Source organism: Enhydra lutris, unplaced genomic scaffold (genome assembly GCF_002288905.1).
Source record: "Enhydra lutris kenyoni isolate GAN:26980312 unplaced genomic scaffold, ASM228890v2 scaffoldscaffold46, whole genome shotgun sequence".
Taxonomy (NCBI): domain Eukaryota; kingdom Metazoa; phylum Chordata; class Mammalia; order Carnivora; family Mustelidae; genus Enhydra; species Enhydra lutris.
Window position 1 is genome coordinate 7,683,350 of NW_019154130.1, and position 11,409 is coordinate 7,694,758.

The 11,409-nt window shown below is 55.9% G+C and overlaps 1 protein-coding gene across 2 annotated transcripts in view; it reads left to right on the forward strand.

The window, feature by feature from the left end:
• The first annotated feature begins 3,130 nt into the window (after positions 1-3,130).
• LOC111156348 (SH2B adaptor protein 3) overlaps positions 3,131-11,409 on the forward strand; it is a 38,202-nt gene continuing 29,923 nt past the window's right edge. The window contains exon 1 of one of the 2 annotated variants that reach the window (XM_022517133.1): positions 3,131-3,465. The gene's annotated coding sequence lies outside the window, so the exon portion shown is untranslated. The remainder of the gene's footprint in view (positions 3,466-11,409) is intronic. The other variant, XM_022517134.1, reaches the window with a different exon arrangement.

The window sequence follows — 11,409 nt, forward strand, 5'->3', positions numbered from 1 at the left end:
CGTGGGGTGGGGCTTGAACTCACGACCCCCGGGCTCAGGAGTCACATGCTCTTCCCACTAAGCCAGCCAGATGCCCCATGTTACATTTATTATTAATCTTATTACTCTTCTACTGTTAGTTTTTATTTATTATTATTAATTCTGGTACCATTTGCTATTATGGTAACTATGAATCCTAGACCTGTTATTATATTTATTTTTGCTACTAATATCTTACTGTTATTTTATATTTACTATTAATTCTGTAATAACTAACAGTGACTTATTATTTTTAACAAGATCTATTAACAGTTGTTACATTATTATTCTATTGTTATTGATTTATTAATCCCATACTGGTTAACTTTTGTGTTGTTATCAGTACCAGTTGTTAATATCATGTTAATGGTATTAATAAGCATTTACTAATGTTATCATTGGCTGCTGTTTCGTTACTGTTATTAATCCTGAGAGTCTCCAGCCTCTAGTTGGCAGGCAGTAGGCGTTCTCCCCAAGGGCGGTGGCACCTGCTGGCTGAGGCTACCTCCCTTGCTTCAGGGCAATTCGGATAAACCTCCTTCTCACTTTGGGCCCCAGGGACCTATGAAGTGGGAGGAGCCACGGCGAGAAGAGGAAAATCGCAGTTCAGAGCGGGGGTGCTCTCAAATCTAGGGCAAGGCGACGAAAGAGGTGTTCGTTGTAAACCCGTTGCCTTTAGAAGGAAAAGCAGAAACAGAGTGAGAAGTCTCTCGCGGAGAGAGCATTGAAACAACCAACTTGGACTCGAGGGGACGCCTGGCAAGAAGAAATTAAGCGAGAAGGGAAACCACTTTGGGCCTCAGAGAAATCTGGCACGAGAGAAGGCTTGCACTGTGATTAAAAAGGGGAAGAACCACAAGTCTCCATTTAAGTCAGCAAAACTGCTGTCTGGGCAGTGAGAGGGAAAGTGCTTGTGGCTGGCAGCTTACAGCAACCATTTGACAACTGCTGTGTACCTGCTGCTCTGTTGGCGTCACCTGGCAGCTGTGTGACTGCAGGCAGGTAACTGCTCTCTCTAGGCCTCAGTCTCCCCAGACGCCATATAGAGATAATAATATGGAGTGATCGGTTTAGGCTTCCCTAATACCTCACCCCCCCTTGTCCTACATCCTCAGATGCTGTATGAATGTTACTGGCGCACCTTCTCATGGGTTGCCAACTCCAGACTTTGCAGCTCAAATCCAAACTCAACGGGTCCTTCAAAAATTCCCCGTGGCTCCCTATTGCTCTCAAGATAATTCCCAGACTTGACGCCAGGACCTTCAAGTTTCCATGTGACAGGCCTACCTTTCCAACTTCATCTCTTCCCATCTGTAAGCCTGGGTATCACACTGCCTTCTTGACTTTCCTCAAATGCACCAAGCTTATTCCCACCTCAGGACCTTTGCACTCACTGTTCCTTTGGCCGGGAATGCCCTTCCCTCAGACTTTATCATGCCCAGATGCTTCTTGCTACAGGATGGGGAAAGGGGTGGTCTCACCTCAAATGCTAGTTCCTCAGAGCGGTCCTCCCCAAGCCTCCAGTCTAAGACAGCCCCTTCCTACTGTCTATCTTTAACTGTTTTATCTTCCTCTCAATCCATTATCCCATTTATTCAAGTACTTATGCTGTGTGTCCCCTCGCCAGAATGTCAGCTCCACAAGGGCAGCCTATTTGTCTTGTTCACGTCTGTGTCTCCAGCACCTACAACAGTGCCTGGAGCATTGGAGGCATTTAACAAGTATTTGTGGGAAAGCACATATTCATTGCTAGAGGTCCTTCAAGGTTATGTGATTTCAAGGATCCTACAGCAGACCAGCCCTGATCCTGTCTGGGTGGAGTCTGGAAATCCCCATCTTCTGGGGAACCCCTTTCTGCATCTCCAGGGGCAGAACTCAAGCCTGATTAACAAACACGCAGGTAGTAGTGCTTTCCCTTGGGCAAAGCCCAATGCTAAGTGCTTTAATGCACTGACTCATTTAATCCCCACAGTAACCCAGTGGAGTGGGTACTCTTACTATTTCCATTTTACAGATGAGGAAATTGAGGTATGGAGAAGTCAAGTCATTTGCCCAAGGTTAGTAAGAGGGGGAAGCAGCAGACCGGACAGTGTGTTGTCTGGGAAGGGGTGATGAGGTTCCTGCAAGCTTGGGGCCTAATCGACTAGTTTCCTGTTGTGGGAGGGAGAGAAGAGTAGACATTCCTCTCTCACCTCGCTGCCCCGTGTTGGGGGAAGGGCCCGCTGACTGTATGCTCCACCTCAGACTAGGGGGCACCCCACTGTCAACCTCACCCCACGGAAGGCCTGCAGAGAAAATGAAAGCACGGGGGAGAGCAGAGAGGGAGGCCCAGAGGGCATGGGTGCCCGCGGTCCGGGAGGGCTTTCTGGAGAAAGATGTATTCCTGAGGTGTGGCCCCGATAGTAGTGGCTCAGGGGAGGTCGGTCTACCCAGGCACCAGCAACTGCAAGAGCAGAACCGAGGGTGGGGACAGAACCTGAATGGGGCGGGGATACGGCCGTGGCGGGTCGGTTCAGCAGAGTCGCGGATAGTCGGGGCCCGGCTGGGTTGGGATCCTTCCCCGGGGGGTGACGAAAGCTGTGGTCGCTATTGCACGGACCCGCCGGGAGCGTGCAGATAAGGCCTTGCAGGAGGGAGTCTCAGGGGCGCGTCCCCTCGAGGCCAAGAGGCTCGACCCCTCCCCGCCCCAGGCCCCGCCTCTCCTCCATCTGGCTCCGCCCCCACAGCGCTGAGGCACCTTGGGGTCTGCAGGGGCTAGGTGGGTGGGGCCAAGGTTGCCCCGCCCCTCGGTCGTTCATTCCCTTCTTTAGCCCTCGCGATGCGACCTCGGGTGGGCGAGGTGTGGGCGTGGCTTGGTAGGGCCCGCCTCTCTCCGAGCTCGCCTTTGAGACCCCAGGACCCAGTCAGCCGTGTCGGATCCGGATTGATGGGCGGGGCCAGGTCCGACCCCGCCCCTAGGAGCCGCCCCCGGCCGAGTCTGGCTCGGGGAAGGACCGGGGCGTGGTCTCTCCCGGTCCCGCCCCACCCTGGCCCCGCCCCTGCCGTGGCCGCCCGCCCCCGCCGGGCTCCGCTAGCACAGCCGGTTCCTCTTTACATAACGGCGCGAGGCGGCATGGGCTCGGGCCACCGCCTCCGCCCGGCCGCCCGCCCGGACTGTCGCGGCCCGTGGTGGCGACGGCGGCGGCAGCAGCAAAGTTTCCCCGGCGGCGGCCCGGGGGCGCATCCCCCCGCAACTGTCAAGCGCTGGCGGCGGAAATGATGAGGCGCTGGCCATTTTCCGAGCCCGGGTTTCCTGCCTGAGCCCCGCTCGAGCGAGCCGCGAGCCAGAAGCCGGCGCGCGGGAGAGAACGCGCCCGGGGCGGGGGCCCGCCCGCCCCCTCGAGATTTCGGGGGGCCGGGGGCGCGCGACGCCATGGGCCGGCCGGGCCCGGACCCCCTCTCTCTCAGGTAAGCCCGCCTTTCCTGGCGTTCCCTCCACCGGGTTGGGAGGGCTCTGATGGGGGAAGAGGAGGCCCCCTGTCCTGTTCTGCCCGGTGTCTGCGCACTCCCACAACAGTCTGAAATACTGTCCTGCCCCTGACCCGGATGGGGTGTTCAGGGGCGGCCCTCCTCCAGCTCCTGCGACACCCTCCCAGCCGACACCCCCACCCACACACGTGTTGGCGATGTAATAGGGGAGGCAGTGGGGAAGGCGCTGAGAGGGTATGGTTAATACTCCCAGTCTACCCCTTAGAGGAGGGCAGCAGTCCCCCTCAACTTGTGCGTGGTGAGGAGGGGTCCAGGGTCAAGCGCTTGGTACCTTGAAAGTGAAAGCAGTCAGACGGGGCTGTGAGGATGGAAGAGCCCTTTGGGAGTGGGGCCACCTGTCCCTCCCCACTCTCCCAGCCCAGACCATGTGGCTATGAGGGTGTCTCTGGATTCTAGAAACCCTCTCCCCAGTCACCATGCCTCAGAGGTGGGCCAGGCCAGGTGCCCCCAAGCCGCTGAGTTTGGGGTTTCCCAAGGGTTCAAGAGTCCTGGAGCTCAGTTCTCTTTGAGCTGGTGCCCTCACACCCCAGACCTGGAGCTCAGGTGAATCCTCCTATCTAAGGAGAAAAAAAAAAAAAGTGGGTGGGATGGGGGTGATTTGCCTTTTAGGTCAGCATGGCTGGGAGGGTCATTTCAGAGGCCTTTAATGCTTGGTGCAGAAATCCCCTCCCTTCCCTCCCTCTGCCCATGGGGGCTTTTGGGATGATGGGGATTGCATTTGAGGAACTGGGGAGGGGGGCCTTCCTGCCTGTCCTGCCTTTTTTTTTTTTCTTTAATTTCCTCATTCTCCTGTTTCTCTTCCCCATTCCCGGCCACGATGATGTAGGTGAGGAGGTCACTGCCTGCAGCTGGAGGCCTCCAGGGAGGGGCATGGCCAGGCCTGACTGAGTGGGAGGAAGTGAAATTGGGCTGCGGTGGGGGCTTTGGAGCAGAGGGCCTGGCAAAGCAATGTCTGCAGGGCCAACGTCCAGCTTTGGGGGCAGGAGGGGCTGAGATCTGACCCCCCATGCCCCTCTCCTGGGAGAGGAGCATCCTCTGACCCCCACCAGCTGCCAGGCTCAGCTAGGGCAGCCAGCCCATCCTGCCTTCCCTTTTACAGTCCAGCTGCAAGGCCCCTGCCAGGCGATGGGCACATGGGTCTCCAGGGCTAGGGGTGAGAGTCATGTCTGGCTTTCTCATCACTGACCTGGCTGCCAGAGCGGAAACAGCTCCCTGGGGCTGCGGGGGCTGGAGAACCAGCCCTAATGGGGGGAGAGAAGGCAGAGGCCGCCCGGGCGGGCTGGGGTCAGCCGATGAGAGGCCAGGGCCCGCTTGGGAAGTTGGAAGGGTTTTTAATATGCTTTTTCTGAGCTTTTTCCCACAACCCTCCTCTGGGAGGGAAAATCCTTCTGAGCCAAAGGGTGAACATTCCTAGAACTTGTGCGAGTCCCTGTGGACCACAGAGACAGCCAGCTGGGAAGGAGCTGGACTGAAGTACCAGCTGCTGGGGTCTGAGGACCTTCAGGGATTTAGCAGTGGGAGAGGAGGGTTCTGGAGGCGGAGGTTCCATGCTCCCACTGCTTCTGTCCAGCTGAGGGCATGGCCAAGTGACACCTGTGAATCTCAGTCCCCCCCACCCCATGTGAAATGGGATAATAACAGGTTTATGGTAGGGATTTAATGAGTCATTGTGTGAGAAGCACCTGCTGCCTGGCAGAGAAAAGGTTCAATTACAGGTGGTGGTGGTTATTTTATTATTATTACCATCATTATCCTGATTTTCCTGGCTGTGGAATGTTTGTCCATCAGCATCCCTTGAGCATCTCCAGCCCGTGTGTGGCTCTGCGGGGGGGGGGGGGGGCCTGAATTTTTAGGAGAAGAATTGCAAAGATGCAGGCAGGATGAGGGGATGGTGCTTCCTGGCTATAAAGCCTTGCTTAACTATCCTGGCCTCAGTTTCCTCGTCTGTCAAATGGGTGTGATCAGAGTACTTAATTCTTAGGGTCATTGGAACCATATGAGCGAATTTGCAAAGCGTTTAGAACATTCTGATCAGGAGTGATAATAGTAATAATGATGAGACTGTTACTGTTTGTCGTGGATGTTAGCTCTGATTGTTCTCCTTCCTGATCCTCTGTTTTCCCTCCCGCCTCTCCCCTGCTGTTCCTGTAAACCCTGGACTTAATCCTTCCTGATAGAACTTTCTAGTACAAATCAGATTCTGTAGAACCACTCCAGATATGGGGGGAGCCTGGGCCCAGCAGACACAGGTAGCCCTGAAGCAGGTCAGCCTTTGGGGGCCCTTGGATATCTTGGTCCAGCCGTGTTACCCCAGGACACCCTCCACCTCCTGGATGGAACCTCCCCAAGGACAAAGGGGGCAGGGCTGGAGGCACTTGGAGAGACCTCCCAGTTCCAGTTCAGCCCACTTTGGGAGATGTCAGAGCAGCAGTCAGAGCTGCACCTCCCCCGATGATAATAGATGAGGATATTATTATTAGTATTATTAAATGATTTGCCTCTCCTGTTAAATTCCCACTTCTCCTTGGTAGCAACATGGATTTTGGAGCCAAATCCAGGATCTGCCAGGTTCTAGCTGTGAGGCCTAGGGCAAATTATCGGACCTCTCTGGACCGCATCTGCCCAACGGGGACCAAGAGTCTTTGCCTTTCAGGGGTATATGAACCTGCACGTAAGGTAATATATGGAGTGTGTGAGCCTGGGGCAGTGTAGGGACTTGAAAGGCATTGGCTGTAATTGCTATGGCTCTGTGCCCCTGGGCTTGTTCCTTAACCTCTCTGAGCTCTGCTGTCCTCCTCTATGACATGGGAGTACTAATGACTGGATTGTATTGAAAAGAGGCATGCATAATGCCTGGTAGGCAGTTGGTGCTCAGTAAGTGTGAGCTGCTACTGAGTGCCCTAGAGGGGGCTAACACTTCATTGCCGGGTTTCCTGGGAAAATGGTCCCAAGGGCCACCCGCCCCCCCCACCCCCGGGTGTTCAGCATCTTTGGCTGGGCGGGGCAGGAAGCTGCTTCCATCTGGCAGATGGGAGAAGCCTGCCTCAGAGTCCAGAGGTGTAATACAAGTTTCTTGTTCCCAGCCAGATCCTGCTCCCAGCTACCCGCCCTCCCTGAGGAAACTGAGGCGGGCAGTCTGCCCAGGGGAAGTGACTCAGCTGGGGTCACTCGCTGAGTCAGGCTTAATTGGACCCAGGAGCCCTGCACCCCAGCTCCCTGGCTTCCGGGGGCCTGTAGTCCCTTGGAAACTGGGCAGGTCCAAAGGCCACATCTGGACACCCGCTCACTTGGGTCCTGTCCCCTGGGCAACCACCACCATTCCTCAGCCGGGGCTCTGAGGTCCCATGGACCACCCCTAGGCTTCGAAACCTGGTATTCTTCTTCCCAGCAAGGGCAAGGGGCACTTCCCCAGGAGAGCAAGTCCTCCTTGAGTCCCCCAGCCCCGCCTCAACCGGAAACCCAGCAGCTGAGCAGATGGCTGGAAGATTTGTCCTCCCACGCCACTCTGTCAGGGGTCGGCGAGGGGGGCCAGGCTGCAGGCTTCCTCGTGAGCCAGGCCGTGAGCCCCTGGGGGCCTGTCCGGATGTGGGCCCCCACCCCGGTTGGCGGGGGGGGGGGCGGGCGGTGAGGGAGGGCAGCCTGCCCCTGCCCCTTATGTCCCCAGGGAGGCCAGGGAGGGAGGAAGTCTGCCCTGCTCACCGGGAGCTGACTCACAGGGTGCCTGATGGAGATGCCAGCCTTGGGGAGCTGGAGGACTGGAAATGTGACCGGGGGAAGCGGTCACAAAAGAGGGCCTTGGGCATGAATACGCCCTCTGAGAGCCGGCCTCTCACGGGACAGGCCAGAGAAGGTGAGGCGTGTGGGGAGAGGTTCACCTCTCCTGACACCATTGCAGGGTGCAGGACACCGAGGGGGTGTCCCCTGGGTAGAGTCTCAGCCTTCTCAACTCGGGGGCAGTGAGAAGAAGTCACATGCTGGTATGGAGGGGTGGTGCTGGGGCTGGGGAGTACTGCCCGTTCTTGGGGGGATAGTATCTGGCTTTCTCCTGAAGCCTAGCTGGGTAGGTATTTGGGGTGTCAGGCTGGGCGTGGGGACAGAGGACTTGAATGTCCCTGGGCACTAGGTGACCCCAGAGAGGGTGCCTCAGGACTCCACGGACTGCTCAGTGATATAGGGCAGAACCCACCTCTCAGCCTCCCCAAGACCTCAGAACCTTGATTCCCTATATCCCAGGGGGTTCTCCACAGTCTGGACAGCCTGAATGGTGTGAGAGGGCAGTGGGCTGACTCCCAGGCATGTGTGTTGGAATCCCCCCAACTCTCTGGGCTTCCTTAGGCAGAGGGTCTGGGCTGCTGGAGAAGTTGGTGCTGTAGGTGGGAAAGGACAAAATGCTTGCTGTGGCCTATAGTCAACCTGGAGGCCTCCCTGGAGGAGGTGTCTCCCTCTGAAGATATGGGACTTCCTGCCCAAACATCTGTGAGCTGGGGGCAGGGGAAGCTGTGGACCTGGGGGAGGATGGAAGCTCTGGACTGGCTCATTTTAACTTCATTTACCACAATTTAAACTATCCTCCCCAAGCCTTGGCAGGTGGAATTCCCACAGGTGGGTAAAGATCTTGTCTGCACCTGGGCCTCATAATTAAATGGGAAATGTTAGCTTCCCCAGATTACACTGTTACCCAGGGTGATCGGATAGAGGAGGGGCTGAGGAGCCCCAGTCTCTGGGGTCATGGGCTAGAGTGGGCCCCACAGTTCAGATTCCCTGCCTAGAGCCAGGATTCCCAGCTGTTCAGCGCCTCATTTCTTTCCAACTTGGTAGGGGCTTGAGGGTTGCTTAGGCTGGATCTGCTTCAACGGGGGACACCAAGCTCGGGCTAGGGCTTTTTTTTTTTTAAGATTTTATTTATTTATTTGACAGAGATCACAAGTAGGCAGAGAGGCAGGCAGAGAGAGAGAGGAGGAAGCAGGCTCCCCGCTAAGCAGAGAGCCCAATGCGGGGCTCGATCCCAGGACCCTGAGATCATGACCTGAGCTGAAGGCAGAGGCTTAACCCACTGAGCCACCCAGGTGCCCCTCGGGCTAGGGCTTTAAGGCCCGCAGGGACTCTGGTGGACATAGTTGTCTTGAACGTGGGGTCCTGAGAGGCAGATCTACCCCCAGCCCAGCCCAGGGCCCTAGGATGGTCAGGGAGACCGTGATTTCCATGTGTTCACTGTGGGGACTTGGGGGGAAGGGGGTGCCAGGATTCGACCTTCCTGCTCCGCATAACAGCTTTCTTGTCTCTCACCCCACTGTGGGATTTGGGAAATGCCGGCGCCCCACCTCCACACACATAGCTGGGAACTCCCCGCCCCAGAAGCCCAAGCTCATCAGGTGGGAGGGACTCTGCAGATTTGCAGGCCCCTTCCTGTGAGTTCATTCATCCCTTTGGCCACCCAGGCTTCTAGCGCTCTGGCAGGTGGGGGAAGGGGGGAGGAGGGGGCCAGTGGAAGTGCCCCCAAGACCCTCCTACTTATACCCCCACCCTAAGCCTGGAGGTTCCTGGGAACCCTCAGATGATTAATAAATGCTTTCTGCTAAGAGCTTTTCAGGCTTTACTCCCACAGCTGGTGTGATCTGATCAATTACTTAGCATATAGTAAGTGTTCAATAAATGGCTGCAGCCGGGGCTCAGGCCCAAGGAGAGGACCACCTTCCTGCTGCCTGGCTGCCGACCCAGCCAGGAAACCTCCGAGGCACGCCCCGCACGCCCCCTCCCAGACGTGGGCCCCAGCTGAGCGCTCAGTGCTCTGACTGGTGACTTCCTGCCTGGAGCTCCTGCCTGGAGCCACCTCTCCCCTGAGAAGGCCTTTTGTTCAGGCTCCCTTGATGCTCCCTTCTGGCCCAGCCCGCAAGGCAGGCTCCCTCTCTGGCTTCTGTGATCAAAGGCCTGAAATTCTCTGGAGCTAGTGCTCTTCTCTGCTAACAGTAAGAGTAATAAAATAGCAACAGCCCCTTGTTTGCTGAGCCCAGTGCCCAGCACCTCGCAGACCTCCGTTCTCAGAATGTTCCTAGTGAATGCCGAGAGCTGAACACTGGCCCATTTTACAGATGGGGGCATGGGCTCCGAGAGACGAGCCCCCGTTTCTGTACTGCACAGTGAAGAAGGGGCAGAGGCAGGAGGCGGCCCCAGGTTTGGCGGGTAGCTCCACAAGTGCTTGTCTGGGCGGTGGGGGGATCTCGGTGTGTTTCTCAGAGCCCTGCAGCCCTTCTGTTTGTCCCTGTTGTTCAGGAGTACGACTCCAAGAGCAGGACTACCAAACCGCAGCCCGCCCCAATCCCAGGAGTTCATTAACTCATACAGGCGCTATTTCGGGAGCATCTACTCTGACCTGACGGTGGGGGTGACTGGGGCGAGATGGCCTCTGCGCCTTCCAGGGGCAAACAGCCCTGGTTGAGCTCACAGGACAGAGAGCAGTTCTAATCCCAGCTCTACGCCTCACTGGATGTGGAGCTCTGGGCAAGCTAATCTTCCCATGTCTTGGCTTTTTTATCTATAAAATGGACGTATTGATAGGTCTCCCCTCTACCCTCCAGTGTAGATTAAACTAGCGAATATAAATGCAAAGTGTTTAGCACACAGCAGGGCATCTAAAAAGCCAGAAATAGTGTCATTTATTGTTATTTTTGTTTTTAAAATTGTATTTCTAAAATTGAGATACAATTGGGGTGCCTGGGTGGCTCAGTCGGTTAAGTGTCTGCCTTCAGCTCAGGTCATGATCCCAGGGTCCTGGGTTCGAGCCCTGCATCAGGCTCCCTGCTCAGCGGGGAGCCTGCTTCTTCCTCTTTCTCTGCCTGCCGCTCGCCCTGCTTGTACTCTCTTTTTCCCTGTCAAATAAATAAAATCTTAAGAAACAAAATTGAGATATCAACATACATTAGTTTCAGGAATACAACATAATAACTAGATTTCCTGTGATCATTTTACAATGTATACAAATGCCGAATCATTGTTTTTAAACTCGTACCCTGTGGTTGCTTTCCTGACCCCCTGGTGGCTTTGGGACCTGGGCAGGGGAGCTGATGCCTCCTGACTCCCGCAGGGGCTGAATGAGAAGTTTATGTCCCTCCCCTGGGTTTCCTTCGTTCAATATACATTCCCTGGGAAAGTGAGTCTTCCTAACGGTGTGCATTCTGGCCCTGATCAGGCATTTTGGGATGGCTTCTGTGGGGGTTTCTATTGCCAGCAATGGGACCTCCCACACTTCAGTTTCTCTGTCTGTAAAATGGGAGCAATTATAGGCCCAACTTCCTAGGGCTTCCATGAAGCCTAGGAGAGTTAATGGTTTGCAAAAGCAGAACTGATGCCTGATGTCTAGCAAGTACTTGGGCCACACCGCTCTTCTGTTGGGGGAACCGTAGGAGGTGTGGTTAGGAGGGCTGCCAGCCATCCCCCGGGCAGTGGGGAAGCCCGGAGCTGGCACACTGTTCTAGGAAGCCTCCTGCCATGGTTGGGCCCTGCCATTGGGCATCGGGACTCGGGGGCGCCTGGGAGGTGGGTTGGCCCGGTGAAAGGTGGTTGTTAGGGGGGACTGGCCCCAATGCATCTCTTGCGGGGCCACGGGTTGCAAATGCAGCTGACCGCTTGCATTCATACATTCATTCAGTGGGCATTTACTGAGCTCCCGCTGCGTGCTAGGAACTGGGGCTGGAGCAGGGACCAGATTGGGAAGCTCATAGTCTGGTGTGGAGATAGCCACTAATTTAAAAAATAACAGCTATTTAGGGGCACCTGGGTGGCTCAGTGGGTTAAGCCTCTGCCTTCAGCTCGGGTCATGATCTCAGGATCCTGGGATCGAGCCCCGCATCGGGCTCTCTGCTCAGC